Genomic DNA, 17,371 nt, shown 5'->3' with positions numbered 1-17,371 from the left:
TGCCTTTCGAACAAGCCTCCGAGCCAACCAAATCTAACAAATTATCAACCAACGATTCAAAATAAGCCTTAAGAACTACCCACGAATGAGAAAGGTTCAATTTAGGTCATTACTGAAAAAGTCAACTCCCGGGTCCGCTTGGTCCAAACCCGAAATTCGGATCAAAACCCGATTACCCATTTACCTCCGAGCCTGGTTATGCAATTTGTTTCAAAATCCGACCTCAATTTGAGGTCTAAATTCCAATTTTACAAAAATCCCTAATTCCACCCAAATCCTCAATTTCTACCATGAAAATCCTAGATTGTTTGGTTGAAATCTTATAAAATGTAATGGGTAATTGAAAGAAAGTAGGTTAGAATCACTTTCCAATGAATGGGGGAAGAAGAGCTCTTGGAAAAATCGCCTCTAAGGTTTCTAGGTTTGAAAAGCTGAAAGAATGAGCAAACTCCCGTATAACTTAGCTCAAGTCCAGGCGAAGATGTCGCAATTGCGACCTGGGGTTTGCAATTGCGAAATGCAATTGCGAACCCCGCAAATGCGAGAAATCCTTCGCAATTGCGAAGGTCCCCCATCTCCGCTACTATCGCAAATGTGACGGTTTTGTTCGCAATTGCGACCCATTGATCGTTATTGCGAACCATTCCCTCCCCAGTACTATTTCGCAAATGCGAACCCATGGTGCCCAGCTACTCTTCGCAATTGCGAGGGAGCATCTCGCAATTGTGAACCTGACATGTTGACTACCTTATCGTAAATGCAAAGCCAGACCTCGCAATTGCAAGGTCTGAGGCCTGCACCAGAAACAGCAGGGCACCAGCTATTTTCAAAGTCCAATTTCACTCCGTAGCCTATCTGAAACTCACCCGAGCCCTCACGCTCCAAACCGAACATGCACACAAGTCAAAAAATCTCATTGAACTCGCTCGCGCAATCAAATTGCCAAAATAACACCTAGAACTACAAATCGGACACCAAATCAAATGAAATTTTTTCAATGAAACTTTTGAATTTCTATTTTAACAACCGGACGTCTGAATCACGTCAAACCAACTCCGTTTTTCACCAAATTTTGCAGACGATTCATAATTATAGTAATGAACATATACTAAGCTCCGGAACCAAAATCCATGTCCGGTAGCAATAAAGTCAAACATTGGTCAAATCTTTAAATTCATTAAACCTTTAAACTTCAAATTTTTGACAAAATGCGATAACTCTAGCTAGGGATCTCTGAATTCGACTCTGGGCATATGCCCAAGTCCCAAATCACGATACGGACCCACCAGGATCCTCAATACACAGATCCGAGTCTGTTTGCTCAAATTGTTGATTGAAGTCAACTCAAATGGATCTTTAAGGCCAAATTTCACATTTTAATAATTTTTAACATAAAAGCCTCTTAGAAAAAAATACGGACTATGCACGCAAATCGAGAAAGGCTAAAATGAGATGTTTTAGGTTTTGAAACACAGAATTAAGGTTTAAAACTCTAGATGAGCTATCGGGTCATCACAACAATCTGCCCCAACCCATTCGAACCAATCAAAGAAAGCCACGTCACCGCTCTCCCACACTCACAAAACAAACACAACTAATCTGAGTGGTTTATTTCCTAGATCAACGACCCATAATTTTACTCTACTTTCCTTTTTAATTTTTAAGACACCAGAGACTTAATCTTAACTGTTGGATCACAAGGATCTGACGGCCACCAAAATTTCTTACAACTGATTTAGTCCCTAATTATTAGGGTCATTGATCCAATGAGTAAACAGCCCAGATTCATTCTCAAAATCTTATCTTAGAGACGACCAACCCCCAATCCCCTAACCCTAATCTATCACTCCAAAGACTCAGCCGCTCTTTTTCCCCTTCTTCTCTCATCACTCTCAAACTCACCAGACCCGTCAATCACATAACCTTGCACTAATTAGTGCAAGGACATGAATCATGACAGGAAATCATTCCTTCTGCCTTCATTACCCATGATTATCGCCGAATCCTTTCCCATTTCGCCTTGGTAATTCAAATCCCCTAAATTCGAAAACCGTAACCTAGAGATAAAACTTCAAATCATCTATCGTTTTTCAAATCCATGGCATGCATGGCCATCTCTCTTGTCTCTGTACTACGAATCTCATCACTCTCTTTATGTTTCCACAATTTAATTCCAAAAGCCCTAATGTTGAAGTCACAGACCAAAGGGTGAAATCTCAAAGCGTCCGAAATTTTCTTCTGTTCTTTCAAATCAAAGTGCATTGGAGCCTCCTCAGAACCTCATTATGATTATTCGAGGTCCAGAGGTCAAGTGCAATTACCTATGGACATTGGGGCTTTACCCGATGGATATTTCCATCAACGGTCAACTTACTCTCTTCTCAGGTAAAAATCCCTCACCAATTTCACCTCTGTCTCTCTGATTTTCACTCGTCTATGCTTGCATCATCTAGTAGTCGTCATCTTCCACTACTGAGTTTGAATTTAGCTGAAACCCTAAGCTATTAATGGCAATATAAATAAAACCTTGAGTTCTCTCACCTAACACAACCTAAGAACCACCTACTAACATTGAACAAGTTACAATCACACCAAACAATAGTCTGAAGTTTCATACGAGTTACGATACTAGGTTTCTTTTCTGATTTGATCTCTATTCCTTTTTGTTTTCGGGTTTCTTCACTACTCAAAATCTTGGTTTTCATACGGCTAAGTTAGTAACCATGTTTGGTCTGCTATCCTAGAAAAGGTCAGTGTACTTCCACCCCCTCTCTAATTGCTTCATTCGAAAATCATGAACATACTATTGTCTTTCTGTTAATTGCTTCATTTATGGTGTTTTTCATTAGTCTATGATTGATTATTTTGGTTCATAATGACTTGTTGATGATCTGTGATTTTCTTTTATGTTTTCATCAGTGTTGATTAAGTTGCTATGTGACCTTATGACTTCTATTATGTATTAAACACCCTATGTGATTAAGCTGCTTAACATGCCTCAATGATTTCACATGTCTACCTAGACTTCAGACTTTCCTCTAATATTCTGTTATAATCTTCATGCCTATCATACTATATTCTTTTGAGTTCTGTTGTTCTATACTTGGGTTGCTGTTATATGATTCTAGCTAGAACATACATAAAAGTACATAGTGTAACCCTGCATCATTTGGTTAAGGTCTATGAAGTTAAAGTGTTTAAATTCTTTTATTCTGTATATAAATATTTGTTAACCTGTAAGCATCTGTTGAGTCGTCACTATGAAAGCTTTATATCCATGTCTAACTATTAGTTGTATCTCTGAGTATGAAACAGTCTTATAGGATAAACTTCTATGAACATCGGTGATCACTCTGCACATGTTTTGTTATGATCGGGTTGTCTTTCATGAATTAGGTTAGTCATATTGAATATTTAACTGTTTTATAAGCGGAATGCAACTCTATTATGTCTAGCTATTAAACTTAGTCTGTACAGTTGAGTTAAGTGTGCTTAGTATGATGTTTCCATGTTCTTAAACCCTTAATGATACTGAAAATCTGATTTTGTAATGGTGAGACTCATCATATCTTGTGAGATCATAACTTTGGTTGAAATCTCTATATGCGTGGATGAATGAAAGCTTGGCACACGTCTTTATTTATCCCTCACGACTTCATACTTTTGAACACTATTTTAAAACTGCAGTCAGTTCTCGCTTTCCCTGTTAATCTGAATTGAATTTAGTCTTGGAGAAACTTCTTATTATTATTGATTGAGTACAATAACTTGCCTATTTCATTACACTCCTATAAATAAGTGGTTCTATTTTTAGTTCCAAAATGAAGTGAGGTTGATGGTTTGTGATCCTGTTAAGTACTCTTAGGGAATTTCATTCTTAATCTGAAAACATGTAGTCATGTTTTAAGTTCTGATTGTACTCAGGTGTTCCTAATAACACCTGTAGAGGCTCCTGATTATAACTGCTTGTTTGAAAGATTTGCTGATGTTTTCAAAGGGTTCCAAATAGTATTGACCTATGTGTGTATGATTTGAGTTAAACCAACCTATGATCAATCTATTAGGGCAATAGCATTTGTATCCCTAAGCAACTATGTGCTATTTATCTATCTTTGAGATGTTTGATTCCAATTGTTTGGTTCTTTAGCAAAAATAGTATGATGTTCCTGCCTATGTATGTATTTGGAAATTTGAGCTTCATGTCTGTCTAGTATGTTAATCAATCACTTAGAACTGGAAGTATTGTTATAAGAAATGGGAACTATTTTTGTGTTCTTCATATTATTTTGTTAAGAAGAGGGTATGCTTCTATGGTAGGGAATGTTACAGTAGTTGATTTACATTGAAAGAACCTCATTGGCAATCAAACATATAGGGAATAATGAGTTATTAAGTTAAGGGTATTTGGGAGTAGAGTTTAACTCTAGGTTGGGTTTCTCTCCCCGGCACAAGCATTGCCCTGGGCCTTGAGACCCTTGGGAACTTTGAAGTGTCGGGGGATTCAAAGGGGGCAATGACCTTGACTGGAATTCTCTCCTTAGCCCTTAATCCATTGACACTTGTTATTCTATTTAGGTTTAGTGTTTAATGACAACGAAAGGTGTTCAATGTGGGTCACTTACTATACATAACAACCACATTAGTATAACCTCCTTAGTGTTCAATTATTGTTAGTTATCTTTCCTTTACTATTTGCTTTGCAAATTTCATATATGGGCATGTGTATAGTACTGTCTCTCTAATGACCTTTTCTCTTCTTTTTTTGAACATGTACAATGGCTTGGACCTGCTGAGTTCTTAAGGAACTCAATCCCAAATCCAGCATTGCTATATCCTGGGAGTCCAGAGTCAGCTGTCATCCCTGTTACTGCTGGGTCTACCTCTTTGAGGCCCAAACACCAGAGTCCTTTCTTTCCCTTTACTCTTTTATTTTCTTCTTTCGCTATTCTATAACTCTACTATGTCATTGTCCTTTATAGTATTCATGTTGTTTTATCTCACGTGTATACACCAATTATATATTGGATTGAATTCTTTATTTTATCTTTTAATTAATATAAAATCACTTAGGCAAGTTTTAAAGAAACTAGGATCAAAAGAAGCATTAGTTATTAATTAACCCTTCACCCGCTAATCATGAGCTGTTATTATTAATTCATCATGCTTTGCTAACTCTTCTAAAGTACTTTGAAGCCCAAAGGCCTAACAAAAGGAGGCAGTCCCTCTTTCAAAAAGAAAAATCCAGAACTGAATCACGAGCTTAATTTTCTAAAAAGGAAATCAACTTATTTCTAAGATCAAGGGGCTAGCTGCCCCCCCCCCCCCAAAAAAAAGTATTTTCAAACGATTCTTTCAAGCCCAATATTTCAAACCAACGTATATCTTAGGCTTATTTTCATAAAACCTTCACCTCATTTGAGTAATATGAACTTTCATGCTTTAAGAAACAAAATGTTTTAACTTAGCTTCTCTTTTACACATTTTCATGCAAACACCCCATCTTTTAAAGCTCTTTTCAAGCATATATATATACTAACATTGTTTTCCTAAGATTCTTCTTTAAACGCATACCTCATTAAACTACACCCTTCCCTTGTAGGTATTATGTCCTAATATATGGTAAGCTACACTCTTTAAACACTAGTTAAGCGTAGTACAAATAATTAGTCCTAAATCTAGTCTTATGTCATATGGAGCTACCTCAGATAGATTTTAATGGGTGCCTAACACTTTCTCCTTAGAAGAATAAGAACTATTACCCATAATCTCACCAGTTAGCAGTCTAATAAACATGACCTTTAGTAATTAAATAGGTACCCTAGTATTACCTTTAAATATTAGGTGGCAACTCTTTTTCATCAACAACAGAGAAATCACAAGTTGAATCTTGTTTTGGGTGCAACACCACTCGAAAAGTAAACAAAATCAACCCTCCGGCCCACATTCTCGGATTTCGACATTTTTTTAAGATAAACATTATCCATAACACCACGAACTCAAATATATAATTTATTCCAAAATCCATATCCTATTTCAAGGTCAAAATCAAAATTTAGCATTTCTAGGTTTTCTTTCAAAAATCCCACAATTTCTACAAATTTTCATGTTAAAATCCATATATAATCTATGTATTTAACTCGAAACAAGTAGGAATAACTTAACTTATGATATATGGCTAAAATAGTCTTCAACAATAACCCCAAATCGCCCCACATGTACTCCAAGGACTTAAAAGTGAAGAAATGAGTTCAAAATCCCGAAATTAGATGTTTAATACACCTGCCTGGACTCCTTCTTCATGATCGCGATCATTAGCCACACGATCACGGTTAACAAATATTCCAGCATCATTTTCTTCAGCGCGATCGCGGCCAAAATCTCGCGATCCTGATGTACAAATTGTGTTTTCTTCTTCACAGTCACCCTTCGGTTTAATGACCATACCATTTTGTAGAAAATTCCAAATAACAAATGGTCTAATGTTTTGAGAACTATATTCCAAGGGCTACAACTTTTAGTTTTAGATCTTCCTCAAATTCCTTATAGATTATAAGATATAATCTCCCAAAGTGAGACCACTGACAGCAGAAATTCCTTCTACGCAATCGCGACCCTACCTTCCGCGATCGCGATTCACAAGGCCTGAAATGCATTTTTCTCTTCACAATCACTGCCCAGACCTCCGCGATCATGATTTACACCCCTGGCATCAGTTATCATCAGTTCAAAAGGGCCTAAAAGTGGTCCGAAACAACCCCAAAAACTCACCTGAGGTCCGAGGAACCCCGTCCAATCATTCTAACAAGTTTATATACCCTATGTAAACTTTTCAAAATGCTCAGAACACGAATTACAACATCGAAACCAAGAATTAATGATCAAATTCAATTTCTTAAACTCTCTCAACTTTCAAACCTTCATTCTTCTCTGAACGCGTCCGAATCACACTTAGATATTCCGGATCACGACAAAATTTCACACACAAGTTCCAATCAATAAATGAATCTATACAAGGTCCCAGAACACCGGCCGGAGTCCGATAACACCAAAATTCACCGTAAGTCAAACTTAGCAAGTTTCAAACCTTCAAAAATGAAAACTTCTGATAATAAGCGTTGAATCGCTCTCGGATCATCCGATACTCAACCTGAACATACTCTAAAGTTCGAAATCATCACCTTATTCAACTGCCTGTAATCAATACACATCCGAAATGAACCATCTTTCTTCCTCATAAATAATACAGGTGGTCCCCACGGTAATGTACTAGGTCTGATAAAGCCTTTTTCAAGCAAATCCCTTAGTTGTTCTTTCAACTCTCTCAGCTCTGTAAGTGCCATTCTATAATGAGGAATAGATATCGGCTAAGTATCTAGTAATATATCAATAGCAAACTCAATCTCTTGCTCTGGCGGAAGGCCTGGAAACTCATTGGGAAAAACATCAGGAAATTCATTAACCACAAGGATAGACTGAAGGGTCGGTGACTCTACTTTCACATCCTGTACCCGAACTAAGTGATAAATATAGCCCTTTCTGATCATCTTCCTTACCTTGAGATAGGAAATAAATCTACCTCTCGGCGATGCCGTATTACCTTTCCACTACAAAACAGGCTCCCCTAGAAATTAGAATCGAACCATCTTTGATCTACAATAAACGTTAGCATAACAAGAAGCCAACCAATCCATACCCATTAAAACATCAAATTCTACCATATCTAACTCAATGAAGTCTGCTAGTGTAGAACGACTATGAACTACTACTATACAATCTCTATATACCCGCCTAGCTATCACTGGATCCCCAACAGGTGTAGACACCTCAAAAGGTTTAACCAACTCAGGTTCTATCCCAAACTTACTAGCAACCAACGAAGTGACATACGATAAGGTGGAACCTGGATCAATCAATGTATATATATCATATGAGGAGACTGATAATATACCTGTAACAACATCTGGTGACGACTCCTGATCTTGTCGACCTGCTAATGCATAAATGCGATTCTGAGGACCGCTCGAATTAGATGTTACACTTTTGCCTCTACCAAGACCGATTGGTGCCTGTGAAACTTGCAAAGGGGGCGTAATGATGATGACGAACCAGCTACAGATCCCGCTAGCTGAACTAAGCATGTACTACCTCTCGTCGGACAATCTCTCATAACTTGGCCTGGATAACCACAAGTATAACTAACACCCAACCCCATAAGGCACTGCTCGGCATGCCGCTTACCACACTGAGCACATCATGTCAAGGGCGGCCTTATCTGACTTGAATCACCCCTATACTGAGAACTAGAGGCCCTAGAACTCTGACTAGGCCCTGAATATTTGGAACAATAAAATCTCCTACCGGCAAACTGGGGGGTGCACTAGCCGATGGCTGGGCTAGATACCTCGGGTATTGCTATCTCTGACCACCTCGAAACTCACTAGAAGGACCCGAAGATCTCGCTCTCTTACTCTAGCTCTTTCATGCTCACGATCGGCCCTCTGCTTCTGCTTACACTCCTCTACACCGTGAGCGTATGCCTGAATACGAGAAATATTTATGCCTGGCTGAAGTGAGACCGACATACTTTCATTAAGAAGGTGCGGCTCTAACCCCATCATGAACCGGTGATCCTGATCCTCCATCTTAGCTACAATAGTGGGAGCATACCTAGCCAAAGAATCAAAATAAAGGTTGTACTCCCGAACACTCATATTACCCTGCCGAAGGGTCAAAAACCTATCAACTCTGGTCCGTCTAAGCTCTAGTGAAAAATAATGATGAAGAAAATCCTCTGTAAACTCCTGCAATATTACTGTAGGGGCATCCTCACCTCTGTAAAACTCCCAAGACTCGTACCGATTACCTGCAACATCCTGAAGTCTATAAGAAGCTAGCTCAACTGACTCAGTCGTAGTGGCCTGCATTACCCTCAAAGTCCTATGCATCCTATCGATAAATACCTGAGGGTCGTCGTTTGGATCTGTTCTAGTGAATATCGGAGGTTCCAAATTAATGAAATCATCGCACTAATGGCCCTATCTGCATGACCAATACCTACCTCCTAGCGCCAAGCCTGTGCGGCTACTAATCGAGTCAATAGCTGAATAGCATCTCTCATCTCCTGACCCGATGGATCTGGCTAAGGAGCTGGGTCTACAGGGGTAGACGCTGGCGCTAGTGCCCCTCGGAGTTCTCTGGAGAGGACGGAGTATGTGAGGTCTGAGATGGAATCTCACTCTAAGACTCTCCCCGAGCCCTGGTAACTCGTGGTGCCCAACTCGTAGTCTCACCAGCCGCAGACTTAGACTTTCCCTTCTGGGCGGTTGTAGCCTTCTTAAACATTGTTGAAAACATAACATATTGTTAGGAAAATGAATCTTTATACCGCACGATCTAAGATAAGAAGGGATGATAACATCCTATATGTCCTGCAGCCTCCTGTTTATAAGTGTGGTGCACAACACACTAATAAATAAGACTCTACCAGACACAGTTTGTATACAACCCTAGGTTCATATTCTTGGACTGATATAAGTGACAGATTACGATGTATGCTTGTGCTAGTGTACTATCACAACTCGAGTGAACAAGTAAGATAAGAGACACTAAATGGCACATTGAAAACAACACAACAGAACCCATAACATGCATGACTCACACAAGATAGTCACCACAACACAAATATCATCAATGACAATGCCCCTTGGCCATCACAAATCATCCCCGACATAGCCCCCCTTTGTCTCGCCGCTTGCGCGACAATAAAGTAAATGCCTGTCTTATCACGCTGCATGTGCAAATATCAATAATAACAACACAATATAACAACCTGCACCACGTGTGCCCATACACCCCAATTTTTCCATAACAACATTTCCAATACCACAACCATAGCTCAACAACACCGACTATAACAAGAACACAAATAATTCGAGGTAAGACAAGTAAATCAATACAAGAATGACAACAATACAATAAAAAGGAACAATACAATGAAACGGAAGAATAAGCTCAACAATGAAAGACATAACAAGTAATAATGACTTCAAGTAAGAGTAGTTCAACAATAAGAGAGATAACATGTAACATCGACTTCAATTAAGCATAATCAACTACGGAAGAGATAACATGTAACAATAATTTCAAATAAGGATAATCAACTACGGAAGAGATAACAGGTACTTCAATTGAGAATAATTCAACTATCAAAGAGGTAATACGATAATAAAGAGGCGACAATTACAATTAAAAGAGGTATGAGTATATTTTGCAATAAAATATAAAACATGAACCAACAACTTCAAATAAGGCATATAAGAGTGAATTTAACAATAGAGGACATAACATGATAGAGCAACTTCAATTTAGTGTGCATAAGAACCCTAAGAGTCTAAACCGGTGAAATTTTCACATATAAGGATGTGTACAGACTCATCACCTCGAGTACACGTCTTTCACGTAGTTCAAATAATGCAAACAAAAAATTCACTATGGGGTAGTTTTCTCACACAAAGTTAGACAAGATACTTACCTCAAAAGCCTTCAATTAATACTCAAAAATAGATTTTCCTTTACAATTAATCTCTGCTCGGCTCAAATTTAAACAAAATCGACTTAATAACATCAAATAATGCAAGAGAAATCAATTCCAATAATTAAAGCTATGATCTTTGCACAATTCCTCAAAAGTCAACAAAAGCCAACCTCGGGCCCATCCAGTCAAAACCCGGGTCCAAGGGTAGATTCCGACTACCCATAACCCCACGAGTTTATATATGTATTTTGTTTCAAAATTCGAGTCCAAATCGACTTTCTAAACTCAAATTCTCATTTTTTTAGAACATAGAAAATATTTCTCAAATTTTCACTTTGATTCTCACAATTTTGATGTTAAATCTCATATATAATCATGTAAAATAGTTGAAAATTGATCAAAATCACTTACCCAATGATTGTAGATAAAATCCCTCTTGAAAATCGCCTCCTACCAAGTCTAGGGTTCAAAGATATGAACATGAGACTAAAATCTCATCCCCCAACTTATATGCTCAGTCGAAGGTATCGCAAATGCGAACCCTGCACATGCGAAGAATGATTCGCAAAAGCGATACTCCCCACACCCATGCTTATGTTGCAATTGCGACGTAATGTTCGCAAATGCAAACAAGGAGCTCACCGCAAAAGCGACCCTAAGATCGCAAATACGAAACTGTCCCAGCCTAGGCCCCTTCACAAATGCGAACAAAATGTTCGCAAAAGCCAACCAAGAAGTCCCCAGCCTTTCTCGCACTAGCGATGTCCCTCCTCGCAAATTCATTCTAACAAATGCGAACAAAATCTCGCATTTGCGAGATCTACAACACCTGTTAAAAACCAGCAAAACTGCAACTCCTCAAACACTCCAAAATGCATCTGAAACTCACCCGAGCCCTCGGGACTCCAAACCAAACATCAATACAAGTCTAAAAACATAACACAGACTCGCTTGCGCGATCAAATCATCAAAATAACATCTGAAACCAAGAGTTGTACCTCCAAAACACATGGAATTTATATGAAACTCGTGAATTTCTAAAAACACAATCGCGCGTCTGATTTCCATCAAATCAACTCGAAACGATGCCAAACGTTGTGGACAAGTTTCAAATAATGGAATGGGCCTATTCAAAGTCCCAAAACCAAAATCTGAATCCGATAGCCAGAAAGTCAACTTACGGTAAAACTTATCAAAATTCTAAGCTTTAAATTGCCAACTTTCGGCAAAATAACACAAATCAACCTACGAACCTCAGAATTTAATTACTGACATACTCCCAAGTCCAAAATTACAATACAAACCTACCGGAGTCGTCAAACTACCATTCCAGGGTCATTTTCAAAAAATTCAAACCTTGATCAATATTTTCAATTTAAGCTTATAAAGTGATAATCACTCATCCAAAGAAATCCAGCAACATCTGAAAATCAAATCCGACCATGCACACAAGTCATAATACATAATATTAAGCCACTCAAGACCTCGAACCACTGAACGAAACCATAAGGCTCAAAACGACCGTTCGGGTCGTTAAATTCTGCCTCTCTTAAACAAACGTTCATCCTCGAACATTTCAAGAGTCCTTCCCAATCCATCAAATCACTGCATAAACTCACCATACACATACCCACGGGTGATCCTACATCACCCCAATCTATATAGTGCCGACAACACCATCTCAACCGAAGATTATTCCTTCCAATCATGCCAATAAATCTTGGAACTAAAATTTTAAACCCATCAAGGACCCGATTCTCGCATAAACACATTGTATAATCCTCAAATAGCTATAATAGCACATGCATACATCTACAAGACATAACCAAATGACATAACAATCACCCATATGCCCATAGCATCAACTCTGACCATAATAGCTATTACCAAGCCCGGTACCGGCAAACAAACTTATATCGACTAGAATCTTGTTCCAGAACTTTACAACACTTACAATGACGCAAGAAACATGTAGAACTCATAACTACTCGCCCGATCCAATAGCCACATCAAACTCCACTCGGGTACATACATCGCAATTCAATCCCCAACAAGCATAACCTGAATATGACTGATTCTGAAAAGAGGATCACATGAGAGAACTATCGCACAAGTCTAACAGACACAACTCCCCGTCGATACCGTACTACGGATCCATTTCACCAGGAAGAAACAAGACACACACAACGACCACAATGAATACTAGGTCCCCATCCTCCGCTCGGAAGCACGAATAAGATAAACATCTAAGCAACTAAACACCTCTACTAACTCAATCCCATAGAACGAAAACCACAACACGTAACAAGCTTCCATACTTATAGATCACTCGAATTACGAGTCGAGCCAAACAATCCAAAAATCACATCAAAATCTACCTTGTTAACTAACAGATAGTCCACCCAAGCCTCATGGCCCTCAATAGGAAATAAACTAAAATGATAAGTACGTGCTATCACAATAGAATCCCCTAACTGGCGTAAATACATGAACAGAGTACAAGAATCATAAAATACAACCATATCTGAAGCAAGGTAGGATGAATCTTACCAATAAATGGGACCAGATCAAAATAATACTAATGCATCTCTATAACCAATCGAAACCATACCTGTAATGACATCATCTGGTACATCAGCCTCAGTCCAACTAGGAAAAGCATAACAATGGGCCTGGCCTCCCCCTCTAGGATGACCTCTACCCGCATGTCCTCCACCCCTAGCTGGCGATGCAGGTATAGCAGCAACTAGACCGAAACTCATAGCCTAAATACCTTGTTATGACACATCCGTCCGGAGTCTGGGACAATCTCTCACCATGTGTCTAGTATCCCCACACTCAAAGCAACCTCTCCGCTGATGTGGCTGTGGAAGCTGTCCGGTACGGGTACTCTGGAACCCATGGATATCTGAAATACCACGTGAAGCCCGAAGTGCAAACTAAACTGACTAACCCACATAACCTCTATCATGATGCACCCTGCCACCAAAATAGGGATCGATAGATCCTCCCAGTCCACAAGGCCTATTAGCCTCCCTGTCCTCTCTCTCTCTCTCTCTCCTGGCCCTACATACCCACTAACATGCGAGCGATCTCCACAGCCTGCTGAAATGGAATATCCATCCCAAAACCCCCATCCATTCTAAATTAGATACCATAATTGAGCCAATCAATGAACCTGCGAACTTGCTCCCTAACTGTAGAAACCAAAGCAGGTGCTAAGAGGAAACTCACTAAATCTAATGTTGTACTCTGACTTTGTCATAGTGCCCTGACGTAGCTTCTCAAGCTTTGTGCACCACATATCCCGAAGGATTTGGGGAACAAACTCCCTAAAGAATATCTCTGAAAATTGAGTCCAAGTGAGTGGTATTGCATCAGCTGGTCTACCCTCCTTATAAGCCTTCCACCACTGGTACACTGCTCCTGACAGCTAAAATGTAGTAAAGGTAACTCCGCTCACCTCCACAATGCCCATGGCGTAGATAATACGGTGGCACATGTCTAGAAGACCCCGCTCGTCCTCTGTCACTCTGAGTTCTATGCCAATGTGGCGCACATCAAAAAGGGGACTAAGGTAACTAAGGTGCGGAACTTGAAAGTACGATTTGATCAGAGCACCCTGAACACTTATTTTGGGCTAGAGGATATGGAGCCGGTGCATTATTTAGAGAAGTTCGCACTGATTGATGCAGATCGCCCTTGGTTAGCTGAGATACTAGCAGTTCCAGGACCACCACCACCATGGATTACAGCAGGGGTTCCCATTATGCGGAACACCCTCAAATTTGAAGCAAAATAGTGGCAAACATTTTTATGCAGTCGCATAGACCGAAGCCGGAATGAAAACAATCTCCCAATCCCTCGGGCAGTCCTAACTGCTTCCATCATGGCCGGGTACCTAATCAATGTGGGTGCCATCATGCCGGCCAACATGTCTCTGGTTGTCAAGCAGGGTGAAAGCTCTTATCTGTATCCCAACACTATCACCGAGTATCTCATGGATGCGGGGGTGGAGCCTAAGAGCTTTGATACTAAGGTTAGGGCTAAGCATCCCTTCTCCTGGTAATATCTGATGGACCCAAGGAACCTAAAATCACTAAGAACATAAATAAGGTAAAGATTAGGAGTGAATACTTACGACTCCGTTCTATCACACAATCTACATTAGAAAGAAATGTAACCATCCTACAAATCTTGTAGCCTCCTGTCTATAATGGTTCACAACATACCCATAAACAAGACTCTACTAGACACGGTCTGTAGACAACCCTGGGACAGAACTTCTCTGATACCACCTTTGTCACGACCCAAACTGATGGGCCATGACTAGTGCCCGAGTCCTACTTGTCGAACACCCCTAAGCATGCGTCTAAGATATATACATGAATTAAGGGTAAGTCATGAATAACATCTGTTAATGAACTGCTGTATTACGTGAATAACATACATGAAGAAAACATGTCCAAAAGACATATATACAGATGCATGCGGAATACGGTAGGGCAAGCCGACAAGGTTGCTATAGAAAACTATATATCCAAAACTGGAAGCTGACAAGGCCACATACTATCCAACTATAAATGACTATCTATAGACCTCTAATAGAGTGTAAAACTGTATAAAGGACGGGACTGGGCCTTGTCGTACCCATATCTACATACACAAATAGCGTACCAAAACTAATAATAGCTCCAGATCAAGTGGAGCACACCAACTCTCGCTGATCAAGGATCTTAAAAAGGGGGGACCGTCAGCTTGTCTACCTGCACCTGCGGGAATGAAACGTAGCGTACCCAGGTAGGAATCTAAGAGTGATTTTAGGTTAAATAATGCATATTGGTGAGGCGCTATGTTTCGTGTGATGATGATTCTTTCGGGTACATTGGATCCAACTTTTCAGGTCAACAACTTTTTCAGGCCGACAACTTTTTCAGGCCGACAACTTTTTCAGGTCGACATGAAAATACACATAATGCATATTGGCGAGGCACAATATTTCGCGTGATAATGATTCTTTCGGGTACAAGTGGGTCCAACATTTCAGGTCACCAGCTTTTTCAGAAAAGATAGCATGGCTATAAAAGAGATAGCAGTTTCAATTAAGGCACATATGAATCAAGTAACAATAATAGTGGATCATGAAGCAGTTGATTCTAATTAAGCATGTAGATGTGAATCTAGTAATTAATATATATAATCATAATAAGAACAACTACATATTCAATGAATACAAGGACCTAAGAACCCTAAAAGGCCAACTTTTCACAAATAAGTCCGTGCACGCACTCGCCACCTCGTGTACACGGACTACAATCAACACAGAAGACTCAAATCCTAAGGGGAAGTCCCCTACAAAAGGTTAGGCAAGATACTTACCTCGAACCAAGCTCAATCAGTCCGTAAGAATGCCCTTTCCTCGATTATCAGACTCCGAATGGCCCAAATCTAGCCAAACGCAGATTGCATATCATGAATACAACCATAATAGACTCATCTAATTAGTTAAATCAATATTTTAACAAAAATTTCAAAATCCGTCCTAAAAAGTCGACTCGGGCCCACGTCTCAGAATCGGGTAAAAGTCACAAAATACGAACACTCATTCACTCACGAGTCTAACCATACTAAAATCATCAAATTCCGATACCATTTCGTCCCTTAAATCGTGATTTTTTATTTTGAAAATTTTCTTCAAAAACCACCATTTTCCTCAACTCAAACACAAATTAAATGATAAAAATAAAGATAGAATCATGAAAATAAATAAATTCTAGTTGAAGAACACTTACCCAATCGATTTGCTTGAAAACCCCATAAGGAAGCTCCCAAAACTGAAGTCTAAAACTCAAAATATGAAGAAAATGGCCAAACCCTCGACTTAAATGATTCTGCTAGGATTTCCACATATGCGGACTAAGAGGCGCACCTACGCACTCGCATTTGCGAGAAAGAGTCCGCATCTACGAACTCAGCTGGCCAGGCCTGGAACCGCATCTGCGGATTTTCAGCTGCACCAGCGGCACCGCAGAAGCGAAAGGGGGGAACGCAGAAGCGAGCTTCTTCGCAGATGTGATCGAGGAACCGCAGAAGCGGCCTTCGCACCTGCGTGCAAGCTTCCGCAAAAGCGAGCAAGTTCCCAGGCCTCAAGGATCGCAGAAGCGACCAGGCTCACGCAGAAGCGGAGCCGCACCTGCGCTCCAAGCGTCGCAGGTGCGAAAACACCAGGACCAAACCTGTTCAAAACCATGAAAAACATCTGAAACTCGTCCAAAACACACCCGAGGCCCCCGGGACCTCGTCCAAGCATACCAACAAGTTCCATACCCTAATACGGACTCGCTCGAGGTCTCAAATTACATCAAACAATATCGAAACAATGAATCGCACCACGAATCGAACTTATAAATTTTTAAATCTTCCAACTTCTAAAACCTGTGCCGAAACCTAACAAATCAACCCGGAATAACGTCAAATTTTGTAGGCAAGTCCCAAATAACATAACAGAGCTCTTCCAACTCTCGAAATCATATTCCGACCCCGATATCAAAAAGTCCACTTCTGGTCCAAATCTCCAAAAATTCGACTTTTGCCATTTCAAGCCTAAATCAGCTATAGACCTCAGATTTACAGTTCGGACACACTTCTAAGTACAAAATCACCCAACGGAGCTAACGGAACCGACAAAACTCCATTCTGAAGTCATCTTCACATAGTTCTGACTATGGTCAAAATCTTAAGACTTAAGCTTCCGTTTTAGGGACTAAGTGTCCCAAATCACTCTGAATCATCCAGTAACTGAAATCAACCATGCACGCAAGTCAATACACATAATAT

This window comes from Nicotiana tomentosiformis, chromosome 3 (assembly GCF_000390325.3).
Source record: "Nicotiana tomentosiformis chromosome 3, ASM39032v3, whole genome shotgun sequence".
NCBI lineage: Eukaryota > Viridiplantae > Streptophyta > Magnoliopsida > Solanales > Solanaceae > Nicotiana > Nicotiana tomentosiformis.
The sequence above is the reverse complement of the archived record's forward strand: the minus strand, read 5'-3'. Positions refer to the sequence as shown.